The sequence below is a fragment of the Podarcis melisellensis genome (assembly GCF_964234715.1).
Source record: "Podarcis melisellensis genome assembly, chromosome: 7".
Taxonomy (NCBI): domain Eukaryota; kingdom Metazoa; phylum Chordata; class Lepidosauria; order Squamata; family Lacertidae; genus Podarcis; species Podarcis melisellensis.
Genome location: NC_138539.1, coordinates 90238538 through 90253433, shown reverse-complemented (window position 1 = coordinate 90253433; position 14896 = coordinate 90238538). Strand labels below are relative to the sequence as shown.

Sequence of the window (14896 nt, the reverse complement as noted above, 5' to 3'; positions counted from 1 at the left end):
TAACTCTCCAACAGTTGGACTTCACCCCGGAAGGCGCACTTTTCTTCCATTGTCTCCCGAGACAGACCGATGACAACTAACCAAAGCATCCGTGGGGGTGGGGGGATGGTTTTGTTTTTATTATGTATTTTGTGTTTTTATATTGTACTTTTGTGCTGCGAACAGCCCTAAGATCTCCAGATGAAGAGCGGTATACAAATTTAATAAATGAACAATGGTTTAGAATCCAGTCTTGACGGTGGGCGTTATGGGAGGCTCTGAAGACCCTGCATGGAAGTCGGTGGGACTTAACATCTGCGTTCTCAGGCCGAGCTGCTTCTTGGCTCTAGGGTGCTCATTTCGTTCTCCGCCAGTCTTCAACGGACTGAAAAAGGAGTTGTTCGGTTCTATTGAAGCAAGACCCACAGAAGGCGGTGCCACAAGGGCTGAAGGACCATACTGGTGGTTTTTGTTATTGGGAAGAATCACCATTTTGCTGGAGAAAAGCAGGAGGAAATGTATATTTAAAGCAAACATAATAAGAGGGACATCTCTAACTGTGGACGTGCCCTGTCTGCTGCCCACTGAAAACGGAAGCGTTTTTAAAAAGGAAGAAGAAAAGGTGCTGCAGGAATCATGTCAGCCCCGGCATGGCCAGCTCAAGTGCTGCCCCGGGGCGTGTTGGCGGCTGCCCCCGAGCATCTCTGGGAGGTCATTTGACTGAGGGCGGCCTGGACTTGCCCAGCGTAGCTCCAGCTGCATCACTGGTCCCCGCTAGCTCTCCAACCCTTCAGAGTCAACTTGCTGCAGAGTCCTTTCTGAAGGGCGGGGTACTCCGTGGCCCGTTACTGCGTGAGCTCTCGCTGGTGGGTGGAAAGGGGCAGCTCTGAAAGCCCTTCCATTCAAGGGATGAATTGCGGCGCTCAGGCTTCGAAATGCACTTCGTTCTCAGTAGGAAGAGGTTCGTCTGGACTTGAGGGCAAGGGTCTTTTCGCTTTGAACATTCACATTTCCACACTGTTTCGTCGATTCGATCTGTGTGGTTTATCGACTTCTGGAGCCCCTCCCAGAGGAATGTGAGGATCGACGGTCTGTCTAGAAAGGGCATAAATAACACCAACCGCAACCGCAACTTGCTGAGGAGCAGATAGGTCGTCCCTGCCCAAACGCCCTCTCCTCCAAAACTACTAATGGCATGCACAGAAATTGCCATCCGATCCACGTCCTATTACTCTTCTCTAAAGGCGGGTCCCCCCCCCCCCCAAAGCGCAGGCACAGTCTCGTCAGTGTCGACGCTTGCCCACTGCAGGTCCTCTCCTTCCTTTCCAGAATGTTTGCAGCGGGGATCCTGCCATCGTGCATTGTTAGCTGGCTCGTTCAGTCAGAGCTGACGGAAGTGCCCCCGGGCAAAGGCTGGTGCTGCTGACCGTGGCGAAGGCCTCGCCTGTGCCAGGTGGAAAGGTTCGACGAGCGGGCAGTGCTGTTTACTGCGCAGAATAGGAGCCAATTCCTATGAAGACCCAGCCCCCCCAATAAAATATTTGAGGGGCCCGCTCCCCCCAGTTGATTGGCATTGCCATTCAAATAGTGTGCGTGTGCATAATTATGTGATCAATTATGCGGGATGGAGCTTACCTGCCCCCGCTAATTTATTCAAGTTGGCACCCCTGCTGCCAATGAAGTCTCACCAGCTTCAAGTGGGCGCTCCTAAGCTTCCTTGGAGGTAAGGTTCTCGTGGTGTCCCCGGCCCTTCCTTCCAAGCAAACTCAACCTTAAAATCTCAGTTTTTTCGTAGACAAGCGCTGGCAAGAGGGAGAGATCCAGGTTTATTTGCAGCCACTGGTTGGACCGGACTCTATCCCAGCCGTAGACGATCGAAGGGTTAAAAAGAGCGATCCTGACCCCCCCGCCGGCCAAGTGCTTTGCGCAGAAGTGCCGCGCGCAGCTCCGCTCGAGAGGAGGACGATGTCTTGGGGGATGTGCTCCGTCTTGCAAAACTATTCTTCAGGTGGAGTCTGCTGATAGCAGCGTTTGCAGACTCCGAAACGTGATTTTCCGAAAAGCATTTTTCGGCTTGTTCAGGCCCAGTGAGCACGGAGGGGGAGCGAAGATGGGGCTCAGTATTTACAGTAGAAATCAAGCATGAAATTGAATGCTAACCATTTCTTTTAACAAATGCAAATCCAATTGAAGCCGCCGAGGGAGGACCCAGTTAGAGGTGTAGCAACCTAGCGGAGCTCTCGCGAGAAAGGAAACATAACGTTGACATTTTGCTCATGAGGCTTGAGAAGCGCCGTCCCCAAGAGTAAGTTAAATGTTAAATGGTAGCTCTGAAAAGTCTATTTAAAACTAAACATGGGATGATCCAGGTCAAACGAAGCTAATTTAACTCCCTTGGACAGACTTTTAACCTCTTGCTCATTGTGACCATAAGCCAAGTTCTGGAAGTCTATCGAGAAACAGGTAGTTGAGATCAGCAGTCATAAGGAAGTTACTTGCAAATAACCAGTTAACTTTCATGGTTTGCAAAAGAAACGCACACCCACACCCACACCCCCCCCTAATAAGTGTGCACAGGATCTCAATTTCTTAAAAAGCGGAGCTGCCTCCTTTATAGTCTCCCTTGGGAGAGCGACCAGCAAGGGTTGGGCTGGGGGCTTGAGTGATGTTTCTAAAAATGTTAGCTCACTTACAGGCTGCCAATATCTCCAGGGCATTTGCTCCCAAAAGCCTCCAGGCCAATCCCTTAGGCAGGGCCTACTCAAGACATTTTGGCAGCTGTGGTGAACCACCAAATGGTGCCTCCCCTCCAGAGAAGAAAGATGGAATGAAGATCACATCGAACAAAGGGAGAATGAAGATAGCTCCTCAGTTGGTTAGAGCACGGTGGCAATAATGCCAAGGTTGCAGGTTCAGTCCCCTTATGGGACAACTGCATTGCAGGGTGTTAGACTAGAGGATCCTCAGAGTCCCTTCCAACTTTACAATTCTATGATTCTATGATATTCAGTGGGAACTATTGTCCCTGTGGATCCTGCTGCCTGAGGTGGTTGCCTCACCCTGCCTCATGGGTGGGCTGGCCCTGCCCTTAGTGAGGAATAGCTAACATGGTCCTCCAGAGATTGTCAGACTCCAGGATCCCTTAGCTCCAGTGGCCAGGGTTCAGGATCTTGGGAGCTGCAGTCCAAGTACCTCTGATGGACCACAGAGACAGCTCCTCCACCTTAGGGTGAATTAACACCTGACATGCCCTCCAACATTATTTTTGCACCTGTGTGTTGAAGTTTCTCATGAGTGTACATTTGTGGTCTATATATCTTATTGAGCAAACATGTGCACATAATATGGTTTATAATGAAAATGGGGAAAATAATCCCCAGAATGTCCATTTGCATTGCAGATGTTTGTAATGTAGTGGTTAGAATGTTGGAGACCTGTGAGACCAGAGTTCAAATCCTTACTCGACCATGAAGCTCATGGGGTGACCTTGGGCCAGTCACAGTCTCCCAGCCTAATCTACCTCTCATGGTGGTTGTTGTGGGTGTTCAAAGAGGATGGTGAGAATCATGTATGCCATCTTGAGCTCCATAGAGAAAAGGATGGGATATAAATGTAATGATTAATAAAACAAATGGTTCTTTTCCACTTTCTGTTCAAAAAGAGGATCAACCACAATTAAAATCTTATAGTTGAAAACCATGTTCACCCAGGAGAAGTGAACAGCTACTATTGTTTTTTCACTCTAATCTGTAATATAAGGCTGGGAAATAGCTAGAAGATGTTCTGAAATCATTTTCTCTAATCAGTAACGGGGTGGAAGGAGCCTTTCACAGAATTGTAGCGTTGAGAAGGACTGTGAATGTCATCTAGTCCAGCTCCCTGCAATGCAGGGCTGTTTTGTCCAGCATGGGGCTTGAACCCACGACCCTGAGATTAAGAGTCTCATGCTGTCTCCAAGGTAGCCCAATGCTCAATGAGTGCCATTGATGGAAAGGAGTAATCAAACAGCTCCTTTTCCTACAGCTGCAATCCTACCCACACTTTGAGATAAGCTGCATTGAACAAAAAGGGCCTTGTATAGGTTGGAGCTGCATGTTTGTCTGACACGCTTTTGAGATCTTCTGTTGCAGCTTTGCTTTAGGTACCTCCTTTATCGGAAAGGAAACCGTGCCCCACAACAAAAGAGGATGCTTTTTCAGGCGTGGCACCCCAGTTTAGGACCACCCCTTCAAGAGCTGCCATGTAATCGCAAGATGGGGTCCAAGTCCTCACCCAGCCATAAAAAAGTCTACTGGATTACATAGACCAGTCACTGACTCTCAGCTTAACCTTCTTCACAGGGTTGTGGTGAGGATAAACTGGTGAAGAGATAACCATGTGTGCCACCTTAAGATCCATAGAAGAAAGTGGGGGTATTGGTCTAATACTGTAATGTCCACTTAATCCCTCCAGCACCAGTTTTCCTTGATGCAGGCACCTTCTTTTGTTCTAGGCTGGTTTTGATTGGCTGTGGTTATTGTTTCATTATTGATTTACAGCTATCAAGGAGGCTGTAGTTAATTGTTTTATTATTGATTTTTATTATGATTATTGATTGTATACCACTTTGATATCCCCCAAACAATGAAGGATGGTATACAACTGTTTTAGGATCTCCTGATGAAATTACAACAAATGGGAGATATTCTGGCATCTGGAATAAGAAGATCCCTTTCATGTTTAAATGAATAAGGAATTTTAAGTATCTCGTAGGGTATGAATATTCTGGAAATAGTAATACTACACAGGGAAAAGGGGGTGGGGAATCGCCTAGATGAAGAAGTTCTTCTATGGTGTCTTTCTCCTCATTAGGTTCTTCCTGATTTCTCTTCACTGCCCTCTGGAGAGCAACAATTCTCTTGCCATCCCAAGCCTGTTAACTGGCGACAGTGAATCACAGTCCACTTTAATTCAATTTGCTTGTCAAATTAGATTGAGCGACAGTGTTAATCTTTTAGATTTACTTCTAGAGGTTGGATTTTATCTCCCTGTTCTCACAACTAGGAGATTGGGGGTGGGAGGGTGTTGGCAACCCCCGCCAGGGCTATACCACTTCAGACTGCAGGTGAGGCACTTGTGTTGGAAAGCGACTCCCTGTAGGTAGAAAATAAGCATGTCAGGGAGACTTCTGAGCAGATATACTAGTTATGCATCTGCCAGGGAAGGAGACATTCCATCATGTAAGGTTTGAAGTAGAGGTTGACTGCCTCATCTGGAGTTGCTTTGCAGGATGAGGCTTTTCATAATCCTGTGGACCTTAAGCTCTGTGTTGGCAGTGGGGACCACATGGCTGAAGGACATCAGTTGACTGTCAGTGGATCTCTGGCAGTTTACAGATGAACGGAAGCACGTGAGTCAGAGCCAAGGGCCACCCAAGCAGCGATTCTGTTCTCAAAGGAGGACAGATATCTCTAGGAAGCCTACAAGGGTTGCATGGAGGTAAAAGCCCACCCTTTCGGTGTCCCCAGGGTCCCCTGCTCAGGGGTACAGGGAGGTTCTATCAGGACTGGCAAACTGTTACAGACCTGCCCTTTATTCCACACACGTCTCCAGCTGCTAAGCCTTGGAGAGCCCTATCAAAGAGGGCTGACACAGCTGACATAGCCCTTAAGGTATTGCCTTAATATAGTTTTAAAGCACGGGTGTCAAACACAAGGCCCGTGGGCTGAATCCGGCCCACCAGACCTCGTCATGTGGCCCGTGTAGCGGCCGCTGGCCGCCAGCCTTCACCTTTTATTCTCGCCTTTTTTTTTTTACACAAGAAAGCCGCCTCTTCAGCGCATGCGCGGCAGCCTACAAGCCAGAGAATGTCTGCCCTCTAGCGGCGTCGTGGCCCCTGATGAATTTGAGTTTACCACCCCTGTTTTAAAGGAAGACTGCTCTACACGCATAATGTCGGCATAATGTCGCCCCAGGAAGAGGCATTTAGGAGGTGATTTCTCTCTTCCTGCGATGTAATTAATCGGTTTTATGCCCACCCTGAGTTGTGTGAATCAGTCTCCCACGCAGATTAGAATGCACTCAGATGAAGGTGTTGAAGGAAGGCTGTCCTTTATTCCTCCTTGAACCCTGGGAGCAGAAGAGGGGTGGCTTTGCTGGCTCTTCCAACGGGGGCTCATCAGACGCCCCCCATGAGCGGGCAAGCCTGCCATTTGCCTCAGTCTGGCTCTGCCTCTGCCTGTGGCAGGATCCCTTTACTCACCACTGTGACTTGTAACTGACCATAAACCTATCCTCCAAATTCCCTTTTTGAAAACCAGCCCCGCAACTCAATGACGAGCCAAGGCCGCGCGGGTCAAGGCCCAGGTGTGCAGGGGTCAATGAATCCGCACTCTGCTGCGCTCGCGCTCCTGCAACCCAGTAACCACGCTTTGGCTCCATCTGTCTTCGTGACCTGCGCTGGGAAAGGGCGAGGAAGTGCCAAAGCCCTCCTCCCGGCCTGCTGTTTCCCGATCCATGCATCTCTTAAGGAAGCTTGGGCTCTCCTTTGACACGGGCCTGGGAGGGATTCAGACAGATCCTCCACAGCGCTCAAAGTTCACAACGAAACCTAGCATCTCGGCTGAACTGAGAACGGTTTAATGACGTCTAGATTTCCGCACCATTTTGTTATCAGAGTTCTATGGTGTTTTAATCGCAATGCCTTTTGGGGCGCAAGTCCACACTCCCCACGTCCTGTCACCCTAACTTGGGAGCGACCTGCGTGGAATCCGGCGAGATTTGCTTGAAGAGACACGCATAGGATCGGGCTGCACGTCTCAGCGGATTTCGGTGGGAGGCACGGAGACGCTTGCTTCTCTCTTCCACTGAACGCCTCGGCAATTGAAAATGCTCAGCCATGGCTGGATCGTACCCTTCATTTCTCAGCCAGAAGAGTCGTTTGCTTTAAATGATTGCTTCCATCCTAGCGGAGATCGTTGGAGATACTGGGCAAGAAGTCCATCGGAAAGAGGCTCTGTCTCCCCGGAGAAGCAGCCGCTGTTAATTCTCCTTTCCTTATCGCTCTTCCTCCTACAGTGGAACCGTTTTCTTTCTCACAATCCCAACTTCCTCGTTTCCGTTTGAATCAACTTTCGCGTCTTCCCGGGAAGTTCTGTGTTGACATTTCTTGCCCTCTCCCCCCGCAGCCTCCCTCGCGGTCCCCGCCGTGAAATTAGTGGAAAGTAGAAGTTTTTATCAGCCAGAAGAAGTAATAAGTAGCCTGCAAAACAGAGATCTCCCGGTTTATTGCCCCCGGTCGCCTCTGGTATCTGGTCGCGGGAGAAGGAGGCGAAAGCGGCGCTTGGCTCGCTGGAAACGGCGCGGCATTTAAAGGAGAGGCGTCTCGGGAAATTGACATTCTTGTCCGCATCCTTTGTCTGATTTCAAAGCAAACAAGAGGCGATTCGGATCCAGCCGAGGCTTCGGGACGCACGCATTTCCCTATCATGTCTCAGCTTTGTTTCGAACCGCGGGGCGTTAATCCCATAAATGCGATTTAATTACCGGGAGGCTAATTGCTAGGCGCAATTGTTTAGCTCATTAGTAACTGACTTGACATCCGCGAACGTGCTCCACCAAGGATGACACGAGCGAAAACTTAAGCACGGGCTTAAATAGTTTTCACGCAGACACTTCGATCCCTGTTTTTTTTTTTTTTTAGAAAAAGAAAAGAAAGACAATACCTGTTTAAAGCTGCAATCCTATGCAGACTTCTCTGGGGCGCGGGAGGGGGAGCCCAACTGAATCCAAGGGGACGTGCATCCTAGTAAATATTCCTAGGGGTGTGCCTTCAGTGTAGCAGGTTTATGGTCTACTCTAGGGGTGGTGTGATTTCAGTCTTGCCAGGTTTAGTTTACTTAATTTTAAAATGGAAACCTCCTTGTCTACCTAGGTGCTTAAATTTTAGAAAGCAAAAGCAATTAAGGCCTCCCTAATCGGTGCTAAAGTGTTCCTTAGTGTGTTTTCTTGCTTAAGGTGCAGGAAGACCTGAGAGGACAGTGCTCTTTGCAATAAATCTTACCTGGTTGTAGATGGTCTGCTGGAGATGGTCCCCACCCTTCTGTGTCTTTTGTCCATGTCTGAAGTTTGTTATGGTAAAATACAGTCTCTGAATTCCTAGCCTAGTGCATCTTAAGAAACTGCTCGAGTCCTTTATTTTGAAATAAGCTACACCTAGGATAGCTGCTTCAGGAGTTTCACTATGGCAAACCATCAGAGTTTAAAAAATAAAAAAGGAATATAAAAGTGCTTTCCATTATCAAGTGAGCTACAGCACCCCAATCATTTTCAAATAGGCCACCAGGATCAGCACTGCCTTCATGCCCCTCCCTTTCTATGCAGCCCCTTTGCATCTCTTTTTAGTGTGAGACTTGTTTTGCCCAGAGGCCAGGGCACAGGGGGGCTACACATGGTCAATAGAATCGGGCTGCATGGTTGAATTCAAGCAGCGAAATCCCTTTTCAGGCAGCATCACATGGTTATAGTGCTTCTCTAGAGAGGTTTTGTGGAATGCAGGCTGGGGAGAAAGGTTCAGCTTAGGCCTAGTTCTTACTGTGGTTTTGCTGGGTCATCACTTCATACTATAGGTAGAAGGGGACGTGGGTGGCACTGTGGTCTAAACCACAGAGCCTAGGGCTTGCAGATCAGAAGGTCAGCAGTTCAAATCCCCACGATGGAGTGAGCTCCCGTTGCTCTGTCCCAGCTTCTGCCAACCTAGCAGTTCAAAAGCACACCAGTACAAGTAGATAAATAGGTACTGCTGTGACAGGAAGGTAAACGGTGTTTCCATGCGCTCTGGTTTCCGTCATGGTGTCCCGTTGCACCAGAAGCAGTTTAGTCCTGCTGGCCACATGACCCAAAAAGCTGTCTGTGGACAAATGGTGGCTCCCTCAGCCTGAAAGCGAGATGAGCTCCGCAACTCCATAGTTGGCTTTGACTGGACTTAACCACCCAGGGGTCCTTTACCTTTACTTTTTTTTTACTACAGGTAGGTCTCACACAAATAAATACTCCTCCATAAAAACCCCCAGTTCTGTTTAGAGAACTAGCAAGTAAGCCAAAGCCCATTCATGGAGTGCTAATTTTTATGTGCAGGTGTGTGTGTGTGTGTGTGTGTGTGTGTATCAGTAGCCTGAACTAGATTCCCAGAAATGGAGAAGTAGTTACACCCTAGGCATGGGTTTACCAGGTAAGCCAGACCTTGTACTTCCTCTTTCCCCTCCCATGGTGGTCCCCACCCCAAAGCTTTAAAGCATGCAAATTCTCACTTCATTCTACAATCCCAAGAGAGGTTCAGCTGACGCCTTCATTGTATACCTTTAGGCACCAGGTAAAAATGTTCCACTTCAGCCAGGCCTTGGGCTGGTTAACATCTTATACCCTTTAAATGTGTTTGTAGGATGGTTTTTTTGGGGGGTGTTATTGTTTTGTTCTTGTTCTTACTATATATTTTATGTTTTTATCTTGTATTTTTATGCTGTGAACTGCCCTGAGATCTATGGATAAAGGGCTGGATACAAATTTTAACAACAACAACGATAAAGGTCATAGATTATTTATTTATTTATTTATTTATATATAATATTTATTAAATTTTTGTTTAACAATAAATATATATAAGAAAACATACCAAATTCAGATATCCTCATTTCATAAACATCCTTGGACTTCCTCACGCCTCTTGTTCCTACTCTCTAAGCTCATAAATTTTACCAGCAAATTATTAACTTAATTTAATTTATCTATTAGGATTTCCCAATATTCAAATCTCAAATTTAATCTTTTAAATTTCTCTTGTCAAAGGTTAATTATAAAATACCATTTATCCACAATTTATCTTATTTTACAATTACATGAACTTTTACACACATAGATTATTAATTTGTTGGAGCCCTGATGTTGCAGATCTTACATTTTCCTTAACATTCATACAGTTTACAATGCTTTTGTAGATAGTCTTTAAACTTCTTCCAGTTCTCCTCCTCCAATTCTTCTCCCTGGTTTCGGATTCTGCCGGTCATCTCATCCAGTTCCATATAGTCCATCAGTTGCATCTGCCATTCTTCCAGTGTGGGCAAATCTTGAGTTTTCCAGCCTTTAGCAATGAGTATCCTTGCTGCTGTTGTGGCATACATAAAAAAGGTTTGATCCTTCTTTTGCACACTCTGGCCGACAATGCCCAGGAGGAAGGCCTCTGGTTTCTTATGAAAAGTGTACTTAAATACCTTTTTCAGCTCGTTGTATATCGTTTCCCAGAAAGCCTTCACTCTAGGGCACGTCCACCAGAGGTGAAAGAATGTTCCTTCAGCGTCTTTACACTTCCAACATTTATTATCAGGCAAATGATATATCTTTGCAAGCTTGACTGGGGTCATGTACCACCTGTATATCATTTTCATAATGTTTTCTTTCAGGGTATTACATGCCGTAAATTTCATACCGGTGATCCATAACTTTTCCCAGTCAGCAAACATAATGTTGTACCCTATGTCCTGTGCCCATTTTATCATAGCTGATTTGACCGTTTCATCCTGTGTATTCCATTTTAGCAGCAAATTATACATTTTTGAAAGTATCTTAGAGCTGGGTTCTAACAGTTCTGTTTCTAACTTTGATTTTTCCACCTGGAATCCTAATTTTTTATCTAACTTGAAGACTTCTTTAATCTGAGCATAATGTAACCAATTTCGCACTTTCCCCTTTAGTTTCTCCATACTCTGCAGTCTCCAGTTGTCACCATCTTTTTCTATTAATTCCCAATATTTCGGCCATTTGGCCTCCATATTGAGTCTTTTCGGGGCCTTAGCCTCCATTGGTGATAGCCACCTTGGGGTTTTGTTTTCCAATAAGTCCTTATATTTTGACCAGACATTAAACACTGCTTTTCTGACAACATGGTTCTTGAAAGCCTTATGTATTTTAACCTTGTCATACCACAGATATGCATGCCAACCAAACACATTATTAAATCCTTCCAAATCTAAAACATCAGTGTTTTCAAGAAGTAGCCAATCTTTCAACCAGCAAAAGGCTGCTGATTCATAATACAACTTTAAGTCTGGCAGGGCAAAGCCCCCTCTTTCTTTAGCATCCGTTAGTATCTTAAACTTGATTCTGGGCTTTTTGCCCTGCCAGACAAATTTAGAAATATCTCGTTGCCACCTCCCAAAACACTCCATTTTGTCCACTATTTGCAAAGTTTGAAATAAAAACAACATCTTTGGCAATACATTCATCTTAACAGCAGCAATACGTCCTGACAAGGAAAGTTTCAATCTTGACCAGACATCTAGGTCTTTTTTAATTTCAGACCAACATTTTTCATAATTATCTTTAAATAAGTTTCTGTTCTTCTCTGTTATATTTACCCCTAGATATTTTACTTTTTTGACCACATTTAATTCTGTCTCTTTTTGAAACCTTTCTGACTCTAAAGAAGTCAGATTTCCCCCCAAAACCTTAGTTTTTTGTTTATTAAGTTTAAATCCTGCCACTCGACCAAATTCCTGAATCAGTTGCAGTACCCTTTTAGTACTAGGCTCTGGCTCCTGTAGGGTCAAAACTAGGTCATCTGCAAATGCTTTCAATTTATATTGTTTCTCTCCGACCTGGATACCTTCCACCAATCGGTCTCCTCTAATCATATTCAAGAGCACTTCCAGGACCGAAATAAATAATAAGGGGGATATAGGGCAGCCTTGTCGTGTTCCTTTCTCAATTCTAAACTCTTCTGTCACCACATTGTTGACTATCAATTTTGCTTTTTGCTCTGAATAAATTGCCTCTATCCCTTTAAGAAACCACCGCCCCACTCCCATTCCTTCCACATAGATTATTTATTTAGCCAAAAGTTGTGTAACAAAGGTGCCAGGCAACACTGGCGTACGAAGGGGGTGGGGCAGAGACCTGCACTGGGAACAATTTGGGGAAAGGGTGCCACCATGACTGCCCCCACAGGCGACACACCACGCCCCCGGGATGCGGGCCTGTTCTCCCTTCTGGGGGCTGCAGCATGTTGCTCCGAGACTGCCAGGCAAGCCTCCCTGGGAAGAGCGTTCCACAAACAGGGAGCCAATGCAGAAAAGGTCCTGATCTCCTGTTGCCACTCTCTGGGCCTTTCATGGAGGAAGTGATTTTTGATGTATTGTCATCCTGAGCCATTTAAACTCTGCTCCCCCCCCCGCCGTGGTATTGTTTTTGTTTGTTACTATGGGATGTATTGAGGGACGTGGGTGGCGCTGTGGGTTAAACCACAGAGCCTAGGACTTGCCGATCAGAAGGTCGGCAGTTCGAATCCCCGTGACGGGGTGAGCTCCCGTTGCTCGGTCCCTGCTCCTGCCAACCTAGCAGTTTGAAAGCACGTCAAAGTGCAAGTAGATAAACAGGTACTGCTCCATCGGGAAGGTAAACGGTGTTTCCGTGTGCTGCTCTGGTTTGCCAGAAGCGGCTTAGTCATGCTGGCCACATGACCCAGAAGCTGTACGCTGGCTCCCTTGGCCAGTAAAGCGAGATGAGCGCCGCAACCCCAGAGTCGGCCACGACTGGACCTAATGGTCAGGGGTTTCTTTACCTTTATGGTATGTATTGTGTTTTTATATTGTTAAATAAATAAATTGCTTTCAGTCATGTCAGAGAGGGGCTGTTCCACAGAGGTGAGTTACCTGGGGTCCATGCCTTCCCTGGCAAGTCTTGTGGTATGGAGCAACAACATGATGTTTCGCAGTGCTATGAGAGCAGCAGCCAAAGTTGTAATATCTGGGCAGTGTTTGCAGAAGGCTACCAAGTGGAGTTTTCCATTTTAAATAAGAGAGATGTTACAGGACCTCTTGGGAATCTGGGTATCTTTCTGATTTGAATTATATGCCCAGCAAGCTGGTGTTATTTCATCTCTTTGAGAAGGGGGTATCAGCCATTTGACTTTGGAACCTGCTGCTTAATCAAAAGTGTCCCGTTTTTGCCTGACCTTCTTGTCAGCAAGTGCCCTTGCAGACTTGGGCTGTGCTTGTGGAGGCATAAATCCTGCTCAATGGCTCAGTTCATCTGTGTGCTGTGTGCTTATGATGCATCGTAATCAGCCATGGTATTTATTTACTTCTTTGCTTGTTTGTTTTAAAGGTGGGATGCAAATACTGAAAAACCAACAAGCAGGGTTAGCATTTGTTATAGCTTCACTAACAAATTGTCCTGTTCTCATTTAAGAGTAAGACCTTAAATTGTAAAACTCATTTGAAACCAGTGTAACTGTCACAGACACCTTTTCAAGAATAGTGAAAATTGTGGTTTTTCTGAAGATGCTGAAAATTCTTGGTAGAAATTCAAGCTCTTATGACACAATTTTGGTCTGAGACCAGCTGGCTCCCACCTAAGCCCTAGGAACTGCAATTTTGTGGAAAACAGTTTATTTTAATTTAGCTAAGGCATTTATAGACCACTTAGCATTTCTAAGTGGAGTACATAAAAATAAACCATACAGAGAATAAAACAATGATTTTTTTCCATAAAACTAAAGAGGAACCCGAATACTGTCTGAAAATGCCTGCTGAAATATTTGCCATGTGCCTGAAGTTCAGCAAAGAGGGGGCCTGTCTGATCTCAGGCCCGCACGGCATGCCTCTGACGCATGGCAGACCACCAACAGAGATTCCCCTAAAAATCTTACGAGATCGGGCAGGGATGTAAGGGATCAGGCAGTCCAAGGTTTTGATTGTTACAGATCCCACACCCCATTACTGAATCACAAGAGTTCCAGACTGGGATCACAATACAATTAAATAAACTGGGAAAGTGTTAAAAAATGTATACTGAGGGCTCACCCACACTTCTATGTAATAATAATAATAATAATAATAATAATAATAATAATAATAATTTGTTTGTTTGTTTATTTGTTTATTTTATGATTTCCAGGCACAGGTATTTCTTTTGTTTTTCTTTTGTCCTGTCGCTTTCCCCAGGAAAAGCCTGCTGTTTACTGCTGAATTGGAACAAATGACAATCAGGTTTTTGAGGATTGACGTATGTTCTGTTTCAGCAGTAAGGAGTGGGTTTTCCTGGGGAAAGTGGTGGGACAAAAGAAAACTTCTTGAACCTGTGCCTAGAAATCATGGAATAAACCAGGAGAAAGTGTGGCCGAGCCCTGCGTGAAGGAGGCATTATAGGCTGCAGTCATGCAACTGTACATCCAGGGCTTTCCCACTGTTGGCTATAGAACCACTTGCCCCTCCTGCAACTTACAGTTTATAGCTGAGGGTAGGATTTAGCTGTATCTCTGGGCTGCAATCCCACCTGCTGTATCTTGATTCTCCCTCCCATGTCTTGGATGTGTGGCTCCAGATATTGCAAACACAGCCTGAGTTAACAGCAGATAAGATGCATTTGATTCTGCTTTGGTAGCTGGGTTGACAGAGGAAGAGGATCGCATCCACTCAGCTGAATTGGGCAAACAAGCAAAACCATGAGAGTGTAATCTTCTCTGTTGCAAGTAAATGGTAAAAGAAACTACAACTCATTGATTGACATTCTGCAGAGTCAGGCCCTTAACCACCATGACCCTAGAGATGGTGCAGTTCAAAAATCTCCAGCCTCGTATTTGCCCTTATTTGATAGCTGACATGCAATAGCACCAAGCATCTAACTACATTCCATACCTGATATGATATGTAGTATTTTGACCAGATCTGATAGTTAATATACACTAGTTGTATGTAACTGGCAGCATTTGAAATCTGACATGCAGGCATTTGGGGTTTCTCAGGACTTAACTGGGAGCAGCCAAAATCAAACAAACAAAGGGATGCAATCAAGTCTAAAGCATTCCAGTTTGATTTCTTTGGAATAATATTTCACATTGAAAGCTTCTCAGCTTTGAATTACTGCCAAAAAAGAACCTAAACAAAAA

The 14896-nt window shown here is 45.6% G+C and overlaps 1 long non-coding RNA gene across 1 annotated transcript in view; it reads left to right on the top strand.

The window, feature by feature from the left end:
* Positions 1–14896, top strand: part of LOC309373614 — a 48970-nt gene that overhangs the window by 10164 nt on the left and 23910 nt on the right. The gene's annotated exons all lie outside the window — the stretch shown is intronic.